A 20,933-nucleotide genomic window follows, 5' to 3' on the forward strand; every position below is an offset into this window, starting at 1 on the left:
TATTATTGGTTGCATTTATGTATAACTTTTCATATGCAAATTATTCTGCTAAAAATGTGTTATAAATATGTAAGTGCTGCAAGCTATAATTTGCAATAAAACCTGTCATCAAAATGAATTAATAATTTAGTGGACACAAACTAGGAGCACGACCCTGCTAGTCAACTCTCCTAGAATGCATCTGCCCTAATAATAGAACTATTTAAAGGTTTCAGAGCTGGCATCTTAATTTATCTCTTAAATTGCTTTTTAGACCTCTATTTTGTTAGATAAATCTCCACTCATCATGCCTAAATCCTGTTTTCACTACATAGTGTTTCCAAAGTTTATTGAGTATTTTATCCTTGCTATCAAATTGTTTGATCTTGGCTGTTTTTGCATCTCTTCTGATGTTTGTAATTTTCTTAGCAGTAGTCCAATTTCACATGGACATTTGTTGTTTTTACTCTCCAGAATAGCAGCTCCTTTCTTGCAGGAAAAGCTCCACCAAAGCCCCATTTGACCCTTTGGGTGGGAGCTGACAATCATAGAACCCCACCCCTAGGCCACAGTGATTGGCCTAGGGTTGAGCACATGACCCAAGCAGGACCAATCATGGTTCTTCCCTGGGAACTTTTTTTTACCTTGGGGAAAATAAGAGGGAAAAAAGCTGGGAAAGAAGAGGGCTTTTTCCTCTCTGCTTGTGGAGTTGCTTGCTAGGCTGGGAGAACAGCGCTACCAGAGGCCAACCCCGACCCCATGAAGGAACCCTCCTGCAATAGGAGAAATGACATCAACCCAAGGAGAGAAACAGTGTGAAAGGTGAACAGTCCTGAGACCTTTCAAATCCTTGATTCCAGGAGCTAAAAATCTCAGAGACTTTCTGTTTCCTGAGCCCCACAGCTTAGCTGTCAAATTCATCCTTCATTCTGGAAGCCATCTCAGCTGGCTGCCAAAATTCTCCCTTTTAGCTTAAGCTAGTTTAAGTTGTGTTTTATCACTTCCTTCTTCAGAGAGTTCTCTCCACCCCCTACCCCCCTGCCCCTACACACATCTGCTAGAATCACTTTGTAGAATTCACTGGATTTAAAGATTAATCCAAATAGTAACCTTGTAAACCTTGTGTTGTCAAGGGAGGCCACCTACACCAGATGATAAGGCACAGAGTTAAGAGCAGCAGCTCAAGAGCCTTAGGTTCATATCCTACCTTCATCAACCAGCTAAGTGACTTTGGGTAAGGTACCGAAATTGTCTGTGCCTTAGCTTCTCGTCTGTACAATTGCAAAATTAAAGGGTCATTGTGCACCTTAAATGGGATTATATCTTTTATTAATATTTTATTTATTATTATTATTATTTTTGGCTGTGTTGCATCTTGGTTGCTGTGCATGGGTTTTGTCTAGTTGTATTGAGCAGGGGCTACTCTTCGTTGCAGTGGGCGGGCTTCTCTGTGTGGTGGCTTCTCTTGATGCGGAGCACGGGCTCTAGGCTCTCAGGCTTCAGTAGTTGCAGTATGTGGGCTCAGTAGTTGTGGCTCTCGGGCTCTAGAGTGCAACCTCAGTAGTCGTGGCGCATGGGCTTAGTTGCTCTGCAGCATGTGGGATCTTCCTGGCCAAGGGATCGAACCCGTGTCCCCTGCATTATCAGGCAGATTCTTAACCACTGCACCACCAGGGAAGTCCCAGGGACTGTATCTTTTTTAATGGGATTATATCGTTCGAGCCTTAGGCCAGCACCTGACATATAACAAAAACTCAATAAATGTAGCTATAATGGTCTTTTTTCTGTCACCATTAACGTCTCCCACGGCACAATCACCCTGTGGGATTCATTACAAATTGATTCAATCCAGGAGCTCACATTTCTTTCATTTTTACTTTCAGATTGTTAAATATATGTTTATCTTTGACATTTCAAGGCCTTTCTGTTGGACCACAGTCTATCGGGTTGGCCAAAAATTTCGTTCGTGTTTTTCTGTAAGATGGGACGGAAAAGCCCAAATTAACTTTTTGGCCAACCTAATGAATACATCTTTTCCTTTTTGCCAGTGGTTCACTCTGGTTTTTTGCCCTTTGGTATTTCTTCTCAGTGGTTTTCCACAGCATCACCTATGCCTATCTCCCAACAGCATTCTCTTCCTTCCTTATAAAATGCTTCTGATTATACTCACACCCTGGAACATTCCTACTACAAGGAGCAATTTGCTGTATGCTTATTTTTTCTGGAATCATCTCTCTTTATGGAAGCAGGGTTATTTATCAACCTATGATGGAACTCTTCTAGGTTTGGTTAGGGCATGCTGCAAACTGCCGCTGTCACCACAAGACCCTGTAATAATGCTTTTTTTGGCCAGGACACAAACCACAGTGAAAAAGGTCTTCCTGAGTTCTGAAGGTCAAGCCATTAGAATTTTCTCAGGCTTTTAGAAGAGTGGAAGCAAGGCCTTTCCTGAGGGAGCATCTGTTAGTCATTCTTTAGGTGAGTCCTGGACTTACAATTGGTGGCACCTGGGTTCTAGTTCTGGCTCTGTGACCTCCTGTTGGAGTACCTGACCTCTGGGAGCCTCAATTTCCTCACGTGTAACATGAGTTTACAGCAGAATTACCCTGACTGTGTGAAAATTGAAATGAAACAATTTGGCAGCTCGTGAATTGTAAGGTGCTGCATAAATGAGAGAGTCTATTAATGCAAATATTGGTAAGAACTCATGACAGATAAAAGCAGGGCCTGGTTCTCTTTAATCTGATTTACACAGTGTTGTGTGCAGACAGGACGAGCTGGCGGCACTTTGGTGAAGAATGGTCTACCTGAGTAAGGCAGACAAAGTCAGGTGCTCACGTCCGTAGTCTTCTTAGAAGTTCCAGGGGAAAGACACATCAAGGAATAATCTCAATTTGTGAACCACTGGGGGAAAAGGTTTTAGAAGGAGCGAAAATAACCCATGTCATTGCCTCTCCAGTGGGCCTTCCCTAATTCCACCTTTACTGCCATCATTCCTAGATCCCTGTCCTTGCCCAGCCAGGCCCGGTGGGGTCATCGGGAAACTCTCTTTTCTCATGTGGCTCAAGTGATACAGAATTTTCTGGTGCCTACCTCCAGCCCCACACCTTTTCCCCTATTCAGTTGCTGTATAGGCTCAGATTTTCCCCGCCTGCAAAATGGGGATGGTTAAATCCATAGCGCAGGCCTCAACAGGACACTGTGGGAACACAGAGAGGTGACTAACACTGCCTGGGGAAGTGGAGTCGACTTCACAAGGGAGCTAATTTTAGAGCTAAATCCTAGAGGCGAAGGAGGTGTTGCCAGCAGGTATAGGGTTGGGAAGGAATCCAGTTCCCAGCTCCCCATGGAGGGAAGAGTAGTGCCTTTGACAAAGGCGTGAAGGGGTTTGCTGCCTTCAGAAAGCAGCAGGTGGCTGATCCTGGCTGAAGTAAGGGCTGCACGGGCAGGCAAGGAGTGGTCTGGTAGTGCTGAGGCTGATGGCTGAGGAAGGGTCCACTGGGATCCCAGATAGGCCCGCCTGTAACCCCTCCAGCCCCATAGCTGCCCCCAAAGCTGGGAAGAGGTGTCACTTTTCTATCCCAAATAATATGTGATTTTGTTTGATGCTCTTTCAGCCACTTTGATAGGAGTTAAAAAAACCTTTCGAGGTGAGCTCCCTGCTCAGTCTTTTGAGGCATTAGGGTGGCTTCATCTCCCCCATCTCTTTTATTTATTTATTTTTAATATGTATTTAGCTGCACCAGGTCTTAGTTGCAGTGTGTGGGATCTAGTTCCCTGACCAGGGATCAAACCCGGCCCCTCTGCATCGGGAGGGCTGAGTCTTAATCACTGGACCATCAGGGAAGTCCGTCCCACACCTCTTTTAACCTCAGCATCTAGCAAGAGCCCTCCTGTAGTCTTCCTTTTTAAAAAAAATATTTATTTATTTATTTATTTTTGGCTGTCTTGGGTCTTTGCTGCTGCACACAGGCTTTCTCTAGTTGTGGCGAGCGGGGGCTACTCTTCGTTGCGGTGCATGGGCTTCTCAATGCGCTGGCTTCTCTTGTTGTGGAGCATGGGTTCTAAGCACAAGGGCTCAGTAGTTGTGATGCATGAGCTTAGTTGCTCTGAGGCATCTGGGATCTTCCCAGACCAGGGATCAAACCCGTCTCCTGCACTGGCAGGTGGATTCTTAACCACTGCGCCACCAGGAAAGTCCCCCTCCTGTAGTCTTACTCTCTGAGAACAGAGGTCCTCTTATGCAAATAAGACTCTGGTGGCCTGCTGTGACAGCCCAGAGTTGCCAAGGTCAGTATTCAGATCAGGGTTTCGGTCCTCCACGACTATGCACTAGCCATAAACTGGAGGCAGCTACTTCTCCCTGCCTCAGTTTCCACATTGGTTAAAGGGCTTTTGGGAGAATTAAATCATGTGTGGGATTCTCTGTGCCCACATCCTGACTCTTTCCCAGTGATCCTTATCTTAATGAAAGACATCACCATTCACTCGATGACTAAGACCAGAAAACTGAGGGTCGTTCTTAACTAATTCTTCTTACTAAAAGCTATCAACAGCCATCAATTCTGCCTCTAAAATATACCTTTTCTCTTTCCAGTTCTACCTCCTTAGTCCCAGTTGACACCACCTCTCATTTGACTGCTGGACTACTGCTATAATCTCCCAAATGCTTTTCATACTTCCACTGGTAACTTATACCAGATAGCCAGAGCAATTGTTTTGAAGTGTGAATCAGGCGAATTCCCTGGTGGTCCAGTGGTTAGGACCCCACGGCTTCCACTGCAGGGGGCACGAGTTCGATCCCTGGTCGGGGAACCAAGATCCTGCAAGCCACAAACAAAAACAAGTTGATCAGATGTATCACTCCGCAGCTGAAGACTCTCCAGCGGTATCCATCTCACTTATAGTAAATTCCAAAGTCCTTCCCAAGGCCTACAAGGCCACGTGTGAACTGGCCCTCCTGTGCCCCATCCATGTCGTACTTGCTATCCATCTCCACTAGTCTTTGGAAAATTCTTAGAACGTGCTCTTTGCCAAGTTCTTTCACGCCTTGAGAACTTAGTTCTTCCCATTCCCTCTGCCTGAAATACATGTCCCCTGGTTTTTCATGTATCTAGTTCCTTCTCAGTTGAAATGTCCCCTCTTTGGGTGGCCTGTCCTATCTTCTCGTCTAGAATAGGTCCCTCCATTTTTGTCTATCACAGTACTCCTTTCCTCATAGACTGACCACAGCTTATCATTACTTATTTACTTACCTGCAGTCTTAGATCAGGCTCACTTGGAACAGATCCTGAGAGGAGGATTCGAGTGCAATAATTTATTAAGGAAATGCTCCCAGGGGAAATGAGTCAGGGCGTGGGGGAAGCAGAATGGGGATGGGGAAGCAGAACAGGGATGGGGAAGAAGTCAAGTAAAGGTGAGATTTCATAAGGTGAAGTCCCAAAAATTTCAAATAAGGATGGGATTTCTTAAGGTAAAGTCCCAAAAATTTCAGGTAAGGGAAAGTCCTAGCCTCGACCTGGTCCCATCGGGGAGCTCTGCAGTGCCGATCCTGCCTATGAGCTTATTCCAACCGGAAGCAAAGGAGCAGCGTGTTCTTCATATTCCTGACCCAATCAGTCATTGGCTGAGGGCGACTAGGGGCGAGGTCAACTCCCAAGCACTTTTAGCTCCCTCCAGGTGCCCAAGAGCAGGCTGCTCAAGAGTCGTAGGTGTGACCATCGCAGCAAATGCACACAGGAGCCAGGGCAGAGGCACCCAGAAATACTGCAAGGGATCCCAGGGAGCAAGGCTGGGATAGTACTGGCTACACTTGCTTATTGACAGCATCCTGCACTAGAAAGAAAGCCCCAGAACAGGTACCCCATCTCCCTGTTTACTGTTATATCCCTATTCCAATTTGCATAGTACCTGCTGCATAGCTGATAATCAATACGTTTTTTGAATGAATGAAGTTCCTGGTACAATATGTGGCATATAGGGAATGTTCAATTAATATCATTGGAAACAATATGAATCTATATGGTTTTTCAGCTTGCTCTTAGGTTTCCAGTCAACAGAGAGGGATGCTTAGGTTTATGGCTCCAGAAACAGGGGCTATCAAAAGAGAGAAAAAAGTCAGCTCTGGAAAGAGAGAGGCTGGCCCTGGAGAAAACACCTGAGCTATTAATAAATAAAAATCACAAGTGTAGTTGGAGACAAGTAATAGTGGTGGCGTGGGGGATGGATAGACCAATTCTGTGATTAGAACAAGGAAAGTCTAGCTGCCAGATAATTGCCCAAGTCAGGAAGTAACAGCTTCAGGGTTCTAGCAGCACAGGATCTGATTTCATGCAGGACCTCAGGGCCTCGGTAGAACAGGCTTGGATTCAGAACGAAGGTTTGGTCCTGGCAGGGCATGGGAGCACTGGGAGCAGACGATAAGGCAACAGCCCAGGCCCATAAACCATTAGGCACCTCCAAGGGAAAGGAGCCGTGACACTTTCCGGCCGCCCAGGCTATTGAGAGTTATATCTGTTAGAATTCCAAAAGCAGGGTGATCAGCTCCTCTCAGGACCTCTCTCAGTCCTGGGCAAACCAGGACAGTTGGTCACGCCATTGCAAGGAAGAGAAACTGTGACAGCTCGGGTTGCCTGGGGCAGACTCTGAGACAGAGATCAGCGTGCAGCGGCTATATCAGGAAGTAGTCTTGGGATCGCCACCTAAGGAAGAGAAGAGAAGAGAAGAGATGGACGCGGGAGGGGGCAGAAGGAGGAGCTGGGCTGAAATGCAGTCTCAGTGTAATCCTCAACCAACCCCACAGAGTGAGTGCTCCGAGGCTGGGACGGTCCTTCAGAGTTGCCCTGAGTTTGGTGTTGCCGTATTTAGCATATAGTAAGAGAGGATGGCTAGTTAAACTTGAATTTCAGGTAAACAATGAATAAATTTTTAATATGTGTGGCTCATATAATACCTGCGACATACTTATACTGAAAAAATTATTGTTTATCTGAAATTATCTGAGCACTGTGTATTGTATCTGGCCATCCCACTTGGGTTGGGGTGAGGGGCCAGCTCTTTCTGCCTTATGTTGACTAATCTCTGGATTCTGACTGCCGCAGTGAAAAGGGCTGTGATCTTGGGTCATGAGACGCTCTTCAGCTGAGGCAATTCTGAGGCGGGCTGACAGCTGAGCGCTGCCTGCCAGCAGCCCACTCAACAGCTGAGAAAATAAATCCTTCAGACTTGAAAGGAAAAGTGGGGAGCCCGTCACAGTGTCTACTACAGAAACAGGCTCTCAATAACTTATTTACTGCCATGTACTGGAGGAATATTGTGTTCACAAAATCACCTGGAGGGCTAGAGAATCAGGCTCGGGAAATAGCCGCTAGAGCCGAGCAGCAGGAAAAACATGCCTAGGCCACACCACAGGAACAATCTGAGGGGCTGGGTTGCTGCTGCAGATACCAAAACCTATTTTCACCATCCAATGGACTCTCAACCCTGCTGCTGCCATATTGAATAATATCCCTGCACTACTGTGTCAGTCCTTGGAGAGGCCACGTCCTGAGATAAGCATCTGATTGGCTGATTTTGGTCACATGTCCATCCTCCAGTTTCTGTAGTGGCAGGAGGTGTCCTGCTTCCCATCTAGTGTTTCACAAATGAGGATTCTCCTAAAAAATAAAGAGGGTATATCAGGGCCTGGTGCTAGGGACAACATTAGGAGCTGGCAATGTCTCAAGTGTGCCTCATGGTTTGGATTTATCCTCTGCCACTGGCCCCAAGGAATATGATCAGGAGACCTGGGAGAGAAAACCATGTATAATCACAGAAGATCTGATTTTCTCAAATATAAATGCGAATAGCAGTGGGTAACTCTAAAAACTCCAAGGGCAGTAATGAATCTCATTATGTAGATATTTTACCCAAACACAAATGTGACTTTCCAACGCAGAAAAAAAAGTGCCTTTCTCGGGTGGAATTTACCTCTGTGGCTATAGGACCAGCCTTGTTTTATACCTGAGAGAGAAGAGTAGGCAGACCACTCCTGCAAATGGTAAATGATATCCATCCCATGTTTAAGAAACATTCTTAGGGTTGTAGGCTGATGTAGTGTATCAACAAGGAATACGAGTTTTTAATACCTGGGACATTTTACAAATAAATGAATTTGGAAGCACATCATAGAAAATGTGTATAGGAGCTTTTTTCAGGACAGATCTTAATGGGTGGATGTGACCTGGTGAGGTTATCAGGCTTCACAGGACCTTAGTTCTGCAGATGCAGAAGCTCTATTTTTGTCTATCTTTATCCATGCATCCAGCCATCCCTACATCATCTGTGCATCCATCCAACATCCAGTCAACAAATGTTTATTGAGCATCAAGTATGAGAAACTGTCACATAGGAGCCTAAAGACACACGGCAATTATCCTGGTTGGGAACCTGGAACAGACACAGGACATTGAGTAAAATCTAAGCAAATCTGAAAAATCTACAGATGAGTTAATAATGATACGTTAATATTGGTTGGTTAATTGTAACACATGTGCCATACTAATAAAACATATTACTAATAGAGCTGAGGTATATGGGAAATCTGTATTAGCTGCTCAATTCTTCTATAATCTAAAGATTTTTCTATAATAGAAAATCATTAAAACAATAACATCTATTTTCAAAAAATTCCATGAAGACTCTTGCTTCATTTTGGTTTTAAGAATCAAATTTATCCCCTCCCTATTTCCCCACAAACCAATGTTAACAGCTTGGTGTTATCACGTATTTCTCAGTGCTCATAAAATCTGATATAGACATATTTATATATTTGTACTGGCAAATTTTTGTGGTATTTTTAAAATGAAATTATATTCACCTCTCCAGATCTCATTCAACAACCAACATGAAAATCCAAGTCAATATAATTCATTCGTTTTAATAAACACATAGTGTTCCTCACATGGATGTACCATAGTTGGTGCATTGATGTGCATTCATGTTGTTTCCAAATTTTCACTGCTGTGAATGATGCAATCAATATCCTGTTTCTATGGAATAACTTCCTTGCAAAAGGATTACTGGATCAGAAGGTATATCTTTATTGTTTAACCTTTTATCAAAATATACATCAAAATAATAATAATAATAACAACAAAATAAATAAAAGAAAAAGAAAATACATAAAAAATAAAAAGCAAAACAAAAAATATACATACAGAAATAATATACATTAAAATATTACATACATAAGTTAGCTTGAGGAAACAAACTCAATCCCCTATGCAACCAACACCTGGATCAAGAAACAGGATATTACTAAGACCCTAAAACCTCCCCTCATGAAGAAAGGATCTATGTATTTTAAATTCTCATAGAACTGCTCTATTGCCTTCTAAAAGCCTTCACAATTCCCATTTGAGAATGTCCTTTTCCCTCCAAGCGCTGGGGCTGCCACAGATGGTGTCTTGCAAACTGCACTTGTTTGACTTGGGACACAGAGCCTGAAGACCATTCACGGTGGCCCTGGAAGTGCCCTCTTTATCACTTAACTTTTCTTATATTTGTGAAAGTGCGTCATACTCCTTTGTGTGTATTATTCCTAGCAGCTGGAACATAGTAAGCCCTCAGGAAATATTTGCTGATTGATTGTTAAAAGGATAAAAACATGTACCTTCCTCTTCTCAAAACACTTCTAAACCTTTTGGGTTCAATAGTGGATATTTTGTTGCATGCAGAGCCAGGGGGGAAAAAAAGGTGCAATTTGGAACCAGAAGACTTGAACTCAAGCTTTAGCTGTGTGATATTGGGAAATAAACATGATCTCTCTGGGTCACATCGTTTAACATGTAATAAAGAAAATAAAGAAAACTAACAGTTGTTCCTACCTACCTACCTATTATAAATTTAGAGAATGTATGTAGAAAGCTGTTTGTAAACTGACAAATGCTATTTAACAATTAGTTAATATAATATCTGTTAATCTCAACATGTGCTTAACTATGGATTATTAAAATACTTCATAAGTTTTGTTTCTAATTCCACATTCAAACACATATTTTCTTCCTTGAGCATATATTGCCTTCCTCTTATTGATTAGAAAAGAAAACTAAAAAATATTTTTCTTTGCTACTTTATTTTTTTCTCGCTTTTAAAATAGCAATTACCAGCAGAGGCTCCTAAAAGCTTAATACTTTTTGTGGGAGATTAAAGAGTTAAATTTCAGTGCCCTTCCGATTGTAGCAGAGAAAAGGCAGTGAGTGCTGACCTCTAGCCCTGCCCAGCTGCCCCTAGGCTTCATCTTCATCTTCCCATTACCCTCCTAGAAAGGTTGTCCCTGCCCCCAGCTTCATTCAGCTCTTTGACCTTGGGCTGCAGTAGCTGCCTGTTCCTTCTTCCCAATGATCATTCCCCCATGTTTCAGTTATTCTCATACCAGGTCACAATTTGTGATGTGTATGTACCTTCTGTGCATGGAAACAGAATATTTAGGTAATGTTTTAATTTTTTAAATTGAGGTATAATTGACATATAACATTGTATAAGTTTAAAGTATACACCATGATTCAATACATTTATATATTGCAATATGATTACCACCTTAGCATTAGCTCACACCTTTATCTCATCACATAATTATCATTTCTTTTTTAAGGTGGGGCATAGTGTTTTTATTTAATTCAGCTTATTTTTATAAATTTAAATACCACTAATTCATTTTGCCATGAATTCATCTTGCTTGTATTTTATCCATATAAAATGCATTTACTTTGAAAACTGTATGTCACTGCTCTAAGTGGATAGGAAGTAGAGTTACAGCTAACTGTAAAGATTAGTACAATACAGATAAAATAATGTCATTAAATTTCAGCTGCATACCAGCTGAGATCCTGAGCCCTAAGGCTGTTTTATGTTAAAAAGAAGAGTAGCAAGTGTTGGAAAAGCCTGAAAGACAACTAGTACCTAACTGAGACTTCCTTCTTAAAGTCATCAGAAAAGGGTCAAAAGGAAATTTTAAAAGAGACTGCTAAGGCAGCCCACAGAATGGGGCCAGGTGATTGTAGCACCCCTCGTGGTCCGGGATGGGGATGGATGGCACTTGCTGGGACCGTGAACAGTGCCTGGCGAATCTAAATCTTAAAGGAAAATGAACCGATATACATCAGCTTTAAATCATTCGTATAGCACAGCACACACACACAAAACCACAGCACCAAGGCTGAAGGAAAGGAGAAAATTAAATGACCCTTCCCCCCCTTGACTGCCACGTAACTCTGAGTCACTTCTTCAGTAAACAGGCATGGAAATATCCAATTAAAGTGAGTTGCTAATCAGGTAAAGCACCGTGATCCAGATGCTCACATAACCAGTTCCCTATTCAGAATGAAAACACCACCAAGAAAAACTTGTTAGCAAAGTGTAACTGATTATATGTCCAGCTTCCTACAGTTACTTTGTCTTGTCACCTATCACCTTTCAAAATCTTCAAGAGCAGAAGTTTTGCTTTCTCTAGTTCCTTTGAAACTCCTCGAAGCAACCAATAATGTGTCCCGCAGCTAAGAAGTCTAGATTGATACTGAGTTGTGCTGACCAAAATCTTCAAAGCTACAAGGGAAGTGGCAGTTGAGTGGGAGGAGGACCATTTTGGTTCTCTTTATTCCCCCAAGTCATCCTGGGAGCACACTACTCAAGCTCACTGCATTAGAAATTCTGACTGGTATTTGGTGGCTGGCATTAAGTCACGTGCATCAGCCTAAATTAAAGTGGAAATCTTCAGGGCCTTTTCGTCCCCTCTTTGGTAAGAAACTCACCTAGTTAACGCATAGGCAAACCGAGGCTGGAGAGTCGAATCCCACCCAGTCACCATGTTTGGTAGGGCCTTCAAGCTTAGGATGTCTCTTATGTGTTTAAATGGTTGAAATAATTTTTTAAAAAATTTTTTTCATGACACGTGAAATTAGATGAAATTCAAATTTCAGAGTCCAGTGTCAGTTTCACTGGAATACGGCCACACGCACTCATTCACATATTATGTTTGGGTACTCTCCTGCCACAATGGCAGAGCTGAGTCATTGTGGTTGAGACGGTATGGCCCATGAAGCCTAAAGTATTTACTATCTGGTTCTTTATAGAAAAAAGTTTGCTGACACCTTACCTAGACCATTAGTTTCTACTTTGGCTGCACATTGGAATCATTTGGGAAACAAAAAATACTTAAGGTACTGATGCCTTGTCTGAGAGATTCTGATTAAATATTCTAAAAACTGGGACTTTTAAAAGCTTTTTAAGTGGTTAAAATGCGCAGCCAAGTTCAACAATAGTTGACCTAGACTAGTGCTTGTCAAGCTTCAGTGTGGCATGAAACTCCTGAGGGCTTGTTAAAATGCAGGTTCTGATTTAGTAGGTCTATGAAGGGGCCTGAGATTCTGTGTTTGTTTTATTTATTTACTTACTTACTTATTTATTATTTATTTATTTATGTATTTATTTTTGGCGGTGTTGGTTCTTCATTGCTGCACACAGGCGTTCTCTAGTTGTGGTGAGCGGGGGCTAATCATTGTGGTATGCAGGCTTCTCATTGCTGTGGCTGCCCTTGTTGTGGCGCACGGGCTTAGCTGTTCTGCAGCATGTGGGATCTTCCTGGCCCAGGGATCGACCCCGTGTCGCCTGCATTGCTAGGCAGATTCTTAACCACTGCGCCACCAAGGAAGTCCCAATGCTGTGTTTCTGATAAGCGCCCAGGAAGAAACAGGAAAAAAAAACCTTTCTATGTGTCTTAGAGTCCCCATCCCCCGCCCCGCCTTTTTTAAAAATATTTACTTATATTTGGTTGAACTGGGTCTTCGTTGCAGCAGGTGGGCTCCTCAGTTGTGGCATGTGAACTCTTAGTTGCTGTGTACATGTGGGATATAGTTCCCTGACCAGGGATCAAACTCTGGCCCCCTGCATTGGGAGCGCAGAGTCTTAACCACTTCACCACCAGGGAAGTCCCTTATAGGCACCTTCTAACCTACCTTCTCTTAAAGGTAGGTTAAAAAGATGCCACAGAACAAATGTGGCTTATATCACAGACTTCTTAAGCAAACTCAGTGGACTGGAAATCCATCCTGTATGCTGAAAGGAATTTTGACCCTCCCCCGGAAAACAAATGGTTTTGAATACCTGCCTTCACATCAATCCGTTAAGACTTCTTTTTGCTGAAGCAATGAAAGAATCATTACAGCTTTCTCCTTTCACCCTCTCATTCCTTGGAGAAAGTTTTTGAGGAGTGTGTATAAAGAAATCCTCTGTTGGTTAATGGCCTTGAAATTGTGTGTGGATTAACAATCAGTCCAAGTCCAGTGACTGGGAAAATGGCTTCTCTGATTGGCTATGGTTGAACTTTAGGAATTAACTAGGAGGAACAGAACGTCCTTTGGGGCATGGAATGCTCTGGAATCTCCTCAGCCTGAGTCATTTGAAACCCCTTTTGGGTAATATTGAGAAAGGAGACAGTATCAGATGCCACAAAGACTTCTCTCTCTAACTTCTCCACCCTTTGCTATGAAGAGGATTAAGAAAGCGGAATTTCAGAATTTCTTTCCCTTATTGTTAAATTGGTGGATAAATCCTTTTAAAGACTTCTGCCTGCCCATTACCTACAGATTGCTGATTGTTATCGCCTTAAACATATTTGTTATTGATCTACTTAATCTTCTGAAATATAAATATGCATGAACCTTAAATATGTTAAAATGATATTGATGGGTTCTACGGAAAAAAGTTTCACTTCCTGCTTCCTTGTCTCTGAAGTCTGAAAAGCCATCTCAAGGAAATTATTTTATTACAGTCCCAATTTGCATAGGAGAAGAATCTTCTATCCCCAAGTGTAGGAGGTCTCCTTTGAGATGCAGGTGACCTAACAGTGATTGAAGCATTGATGACTCAACCCCCAGTTTCATCTTGTAACTGAAAGCCCGTACAGAATGGAGACCCCAGGATGCCATGAAACTATGGCAGCTAATGGAATATAGGAAGGAAGGTGGATTTTAAGGGATAAGGAAGCTCAGCTGGAAACACCTCTGAATTAGCCAGGATCAAATCAGGAGTTGATTTATACACACCTGTGCACCCTCCCCTCCCCACCCCCATCCACTGCTCTTAGAATCTCTTTAATTAGATGAAGGCAAATGATAGAGTGAGGAAAAGCAGAAGTTTAAAAAAAAAATCAGTTTTATTGAAATATAATTCACATACCATAAAATTCCCCTATTTAGAGGGTACCATCCAGTAGCATTTAGTATATTTACAGAGTTCTGCAAGCATCACTACTACTTAACTCTGGAACATATTCATCTCCCCCAAAAGAAACCTTGAGTCCATTAGCAGTCATGCCTCATTTCCCTCCTCTCTCTCCCTTCTGGCAACCACTTATCTACTTCCTGTCTGAATTGAGGAAGAAGGCTTTTGTAGCCAGAATCCTGAGTGCTGAAGGTGGGACCCTCAGTGGCCTCTTCCACTCCTTCATCTCTTGGACCTCAGTTTCCTCAGCTGCCCGATGGGTGATTCTCAGTCTTGGCTGCTATAGGGGAGGAAAAATTTTCTTCTACCCCTCTAGTTTCTCTTGGCCAGTCTATTAATTAAATTGACATATGATAGATTAATAGGAGAAAAACATGTAATTACATATGTAGGGGAGCCCTATAAGAGTATGAGACCCAAAGACAAGTCTGACAGTTGAGGCTTGTGTGCCATCCTGAGCTAAGGAATAGGATGGGGCCTGTGGTTTCAAAGGGGAGGAGGATGAGTTCACAGAAGGATAAGAAGAGCAGATATTTGGTAATTAGATGTTTGCCTGCCATGCAGCTACGTTGGTCATTCAGATAAAAGTGATCTCTGGTAATAGCTTTCTCCGAGCCAGGACCCCTGTCTGAATTCTTTTAGGTAGTTAAGGGAGAGATAAAAGTTTTTCTTGAGTCGGCTGGGTCTTGAATGCCTTCAGCTCAAAATAATCCACATGCCAAAGTGGCATAGTTTGGAGTCAGGTATCCTGCTCTCCTTAACTGCATAGTAGAATCACTTGGGGAGGGAACTATACTCAATATTTTGTAATAACCTACAAGGTAAAAGAGTCTGAAAAAGAAAAAGTATATATGTTGTATAACTGAATCACTTTGCTGTATACCTGAAACTAACACAACATTGTAAATCAACTATACTTCAATTAAAAAAAAAACTTAAAAAAAATTCAGGGACATGAGAGAAAGAGAGGAAGGAAAAGAAGAAAGAAAGAGAGAAAGAAAGAAAGAAAAAGAAAGAATGAAGAAACAGAAGAAAAGGGAGGGAGGAAAGAAGGAAGGAAGAAAGGAAAGAAGGAAAAGAAGAAAAGAAACAGCTGGGGAACTTTGGAAACATGCTGACGCTCAGCCCCAGCCCCAACCCTGGGACTCTCATTCACTAGATCTGGGGTGGCGCTTAGGCACTGGAAATTTTTAAAAGCTCTGTGAGGCAGATTTACTCCGAGGTCTTGCTCTCCAAATGTGGTCCTGGGACCAGCTGGGAGCTTGCTCGCACCGAGGATCCCAGGTCCCTCCCCAGACCCACTGAGTCAGCCTCTGGGCATTAACAAGACCCCAGAGGCACTGAAGTTTGGAAAGCTCTACTCCCATGTCCCCTCTCGCAGTCTGTAGTTTTGTGATTCCTGCTCCTGCCTTCATGGGCCACCAGGTGATTTCAGTAATCAGTTCCCACAAAGCAGAATTTACCCCACACTGGAAAATTGGCTCCCAGTCTGCTCACCGAACAGGATATAGGAATCGGCTACTGGCAGAGCTTTACAAGAAGTTTGTTCAGTGATCACTAACTACACAGTAATTTGGAAGAACATCAAGTCATTTTAGAGTTGCTTTATCTACTTTCCAGAAGCAAAAAAAAAAAAAAAAAGGCATATATTTAGGTGTCAACCTGTAGGCAATTTAAAAGTATTCTGTACCTTGCAAAAATTACATATCAGGCAGGTGGTTAGTTTCCGTTTAAAGCAGTATAAGCAGAGTTTCTCGGCCACAGCTACCCATTAGAATCACTAGGGGAGCTTTTAAAACTCCGGACATCCAGCCCTACCCCATTCAGACCAACTAAGTCAGAACCTTGGTTGTCGTTAAAGTTCCCCAGGTGATTATAATATTCTGTCAAAGTTGAGAATCATGGTATACAGGTTGTGCTATTGTTACCCTGTTTGGGTGTACCGAAAACTCCTCATTTTGTAACTTGCTAAGGTCTAGGGCTCTGTTTCCAATGCATAGTGGTGATTTATTCAATAACCATGTACTGAACATCTTCATGGTCAAGCCCCATCAGCAGGATTTGAGAGAAGGATCCAGAGACCTAGACAGACACTCAGAGAAGGCGAGCACCTCAGCTTGAGCAGGCTCAGGACAATGGCAGCCCTGCCACTTGGCATCCTTCTCCGGGGTTCTAGGGGCAGGGGAAAGTGTACTGATGTTTTAAACGGGACTTCCCCTCTCTGCGGGTCGATTTCAGGAAGTAGGTCATTGGATACGCAAACTGACTCTTCCTCTTGGGCGTCACATCCACAACGATGGCACTAAAAATTTTATCAGTCAACATACTGGGGACTTCCCTGGCGGTCCAGTCATTAAGGCGCCACGCTTCCACTGCAGGGCGCATGGGTCTGATCTCTGGTCAGGGAACTATGATCCTGCATGCTGCACGGTGCAGTCAAAAAAATCCAAAAGAAACAAAACAAACAAAAAAGTAAACAAATAAAAAAAATTAAAAAAAACCCCAAAACAGATATGTACTGAAATCAATGCCCAGCACCCAAGGCAGGGGCTGGAAGAAGAGGCCTCCAGGATCTGACCGATGATATAAGGCATCCATAAATAGAATCGTTAGCAAACAGTGCAAGGCAGGGTATAGTTGAGGGTTCTGTTGGTGGTAAAATCAGCAAGGACTACAGACATTTAGAGGAAGAGAAATCAGTGCCCACTGGAATAGAATGGAGACACTGCACAGCAAAGAGGGCTCACAGACTGGCAGGGGAGAGTGTTCTTATAACTATTTATTACACAGAATACTATTTGTTACATTTGCCATGAGCCAGGTATTATGCTAAATGACTGTCATGTATTGTCATATAAGGTAAGAACCTTAATTATCCCCATTCTGTAGATGATGAGACTGAGGAACAACGAAGTTAAATAACTTGCTCAAGGTCACCTTGAACTTGGTCTATATGGCTCCATGTACGCCATCATAATATATTGAATAATAGCCACATAACATTTATTAATATGTGCCAACAAGCAGGTTCCTAACATTTTACATATATTATCTCATTTAATCCTCAAGACAACGCTTTCTGGTGGGCAGTTCCATTATTCTCAAGTTCTAGGTAAGAGAATTTAAGTACAGAGAAGTTAAGTAACTTGCCTGAGGTCTAGGGTGGCCAGATAAAATACAGTTAAGTTTGATAAATAATAAACAATAGGTTAATATATGTATCGCATGGGACATACTTGTACTGAAAGTTATTCATCTTTCATCTGACAAATTGAATTAGGTGTCCTGTTTGCATTTGTTTGTTTTTGCTAAATCTGGCAATCCTGCTGAGGTCATCCTGTTGGCAGGTGATAAAGCAAGGTGTGAATCAGGTGGTGGGACTCCAGGGCCCACACTCTTAACCACCGCATTCCAGAGTGGCCGGAGACATGGGTCGGTATTAATGCCAGCATGTTCGGGAGGCAGTGAGCAGGTTGCCTTCTTGGCTCCAAGGATTTGGTTGAAAAGGAGTGGGAAGCAGCAGTGGACTTTCCCACCCCTCCCTCACCTCCCATGGTCTCCTGCCCCTGCTGCGGTCCCCACCTGCTGGTGGCACAAGAGTTAAAAGAGCTGGGCAATGCAGTCCCAGCTCTGGTAACAAATGCTTGGTTCTGATGCCAAATATAGGAGGAACCAGACAAAATAAGAGCTCGAGCGAGACAGAGACAGAGTTGGTATGAGATTCTGCAGACACTGTCACACTCACACCTCCCTTTATAAATTACAGGACCACTCACAGGGGTAAATACTTGTACCTAGAAAACAATCATAATAGCACATGGCAAAAGCACAGAGGCTGCAGCTACGTGGCCCTCTCATGGACCGCTATTGACCAGGGAAATGCAACTTGTCAGGGAGCCTTTCAACAAGTCAGCTGACCCAGGGCCATCAGCTCCCTGGCCATGTGGCCGGGATTGTTGCTTAGTCCAGGAGACCTGAGGAAGTGTGGCATCTCCAGGGTAAGTGCTGAGTTCAGCTCCAGCACTTAATGCCAAAGAAACCTGGCTCCGCATAATAAACAGCAGGGGCCCTGCAGCTGCAGAAACAAACTTTGCTGTCGTAAAAGGGGGTGAGCACTTACATAATTGAACATCAAGCAAATATAGAACAAATCTGAGAGCATAATGGGACCGGTGTGATACTCAGGAAGAGGCAATAAGAATTAGCCCTAAGAAGATAAGCAGAAGCAGATAAACTATTCCCTACTGTGCAGGAACAGGGATTCATAAAAGAATTCTTCATATGTAAAACATATACTCGCAGTTGTGTTTAATAAAACGATGCACTGTGTTGTATAGTTTACATTTAGCAGTGTCTTAAAAATTATTTTATTTCCTTTTGCTGTTTTCCAGAGACCTGAGTTAAAGAACCCCTTCAGGTGAAATATACATGAGTTAGTACTGAAATGGCTACATTGTAGCCCAAAGATGCCAAGCATGGGCAGTTTAGGTCTCTTTTCAAGATTATTCTGAAAATTTGTTAACTCGTTGCCTTACTCCCACTCTCCCTGTCCTCCAGTAATTCCTCCACACTGCCACTAGAGTTATTCTTCTAAAATCTGGATGGTTTGGATCACTATCAATTGTATAAAAGCGAAAATTGCAAAGTTTTCAATGTTATTTGCAATCTCTTCCCAAACTGTTTTCCACATTCTTCTTTCATGATTTGTTTTTCCCATCACAGGCTACACCTGTCTTCTCTCTGTGAATTACCTTGTTTGGATTGTGCAAGCTTCTCCATTTCCATCTATATTCCAGCCCTTATTTTTACTGAACCGAACGTGGGTCCACTCAGCTGATGCACACCAAAACCAGTCTACTGACACCAGGGTCCTGGTGAAGGAGAGTACAGTGTTTATTGCAGGGCCAAGCAAGGAAAACAGCTCATGCTCAAAAGACCCAAACTCCCAGTGGATTTAGGGGAGGGGTTTTAAAAGACAGTATAAGGGAGAGGGTCACGGGGTGTAGGATCAGCTCGTGCACAGTTCTCTGATTGGTTGATGGTAAGGTAACAGCGTGATGTTTCAGGAATCTCAATCATCCATCTTCTGGTTCCAACCAGTCTGGGGTCTCATACTGGTGGTCAGCATGCAGTTAACGTCTTCCACCTGGCGGGGGTTTTAGAATTTGCAGAACATCTCAAGGATATGGCTCAGGATATTATCTACAGCCCTTAAAAAGGAACTAAAGACCCTTGACTATTTTATGGCTAAATTATTATTATTTTGTCTTGCTTGACTGTTTTCTTTTGTTTCTGTGTTTTTTTACCTCTCTGATTAAATTTTTCTTTTTGGAACTTAGGGAAAGCCTGGGAGGCTAAAGCTTTTCTACCACAAGGGGTGGGAGTGGCGTGGTGGGGGGGATGGGGGTGGGGTCTGTTCCAGGGAAGCCCCCACAGGGCCCTGCTCAGCTTCACTGTCTCACACTCTGCAGGACAATAGCCAACAGACATTTTCAGACCTCCATGCCTTTGCGTGTGCTGTTCCTTTCTTCTGGTCCCTCCAGCAGGGTGCCAGCTGGAGCTGGCTCTTACTAGCTCATGCACATCTAGTCCCAATTCTGTTCAGTGACAACACGTTGGTACCTTGAAATCTGCTGCAGCAGGAGAAGTTACACCATGGAAATTAGCCAATGCTACCCATCAGGGCCTTTTTTCCTTTCCAGAGTGCCGGCTGTTACACATTTACCAACATTGGCATCGACTCCTCTTCGCCTGCAAGATTCCTACTTATCCTTCAAGACAGGGTGCTTCTCTGTGAAGCTTTCTTTGACTCCCACAGAGGAACAGGGAGCAACTCCTCTGTGCTAAGTATCTGGGTTGGGTGTTTTACATACTAATTTTCGTGCCTCTATTAAAACAGTTGTGTCATATTATAGTTATTTGTGATTGCCACTCTGATCAGTGCTGAGAGCAAAGATTGCAATCTATATTGATCTTTCAAACTCCAGGGAGCTTAAAACTATCTTTTATAAATAGTGAGTTCTTAGTACATGTCAAGCATTTGATTAAGTAAAAACTAGGAGGAAGAACTGCATTGCTTGGTTTCTCCTAGAGAGTACCCCCTCATACCACAAGCAAAGCTGAGTATTTTACCAAGGTCTCCTATTGGGTGGTTTTTAAAAATCTACAATAAACAAATTTATACAAAGATATCACCAGAGTAATACTTGTGGCATGTTTGCAGATGTAGAAGGGGCTGTAGGAACTGGTATATAAAGATGGAAAATTTAGGTCTATGGGAGGCAGCGGCGGGAGGGAGGGAGGCATTTTCGGTTAAACCAGTCTTGTTAAACCTGTGAGGGCAGTGGAGGTGCTTAGCATGTAGTACCTGGCCTGAAACATGGACTTTATAAGGTAGCTACCACCACCTCCTCCATCCTCATCCTCTTCTTCTCCTTCATCCTCATCCTCATCCTCATCGAATAATAGTGATGAGCAGGGCTAAGCAAAGCTAAAAAATTTCAACCCACGTGAAGCTGTGTTTAGAAGTTCGTAATCCTCCTTGTTTCCCCTCTCACTTTTCCTTAAATTTATTAAAGCATCAAAACGTTCTGAAGAAAGCTTTTTTCTATGATTATTGGGATGCTTTGTAAATACAACTCATCCACCCTCACCTTCCAGTAAGAGAGGCAGACAGTAAAGATTAACTTGATTTG

This window comes from Hippopotamus amphibius, chromosome 5, assembly GCF_030028045.1.
Source record: "Hippopotamus amphibius kiboko isolate mHipAmp2 chromosome 5, mHipAmp2.hap2, whole genome shotgun sequence".
Classification (NCBI taxonomy): domain Eukaryota; kingdom Metazoa; phylum Chordata; class Mammalia; order Artiodactyla; family Hippopotamidae; genus Hippopotamus; species Hippopotamus amphibius.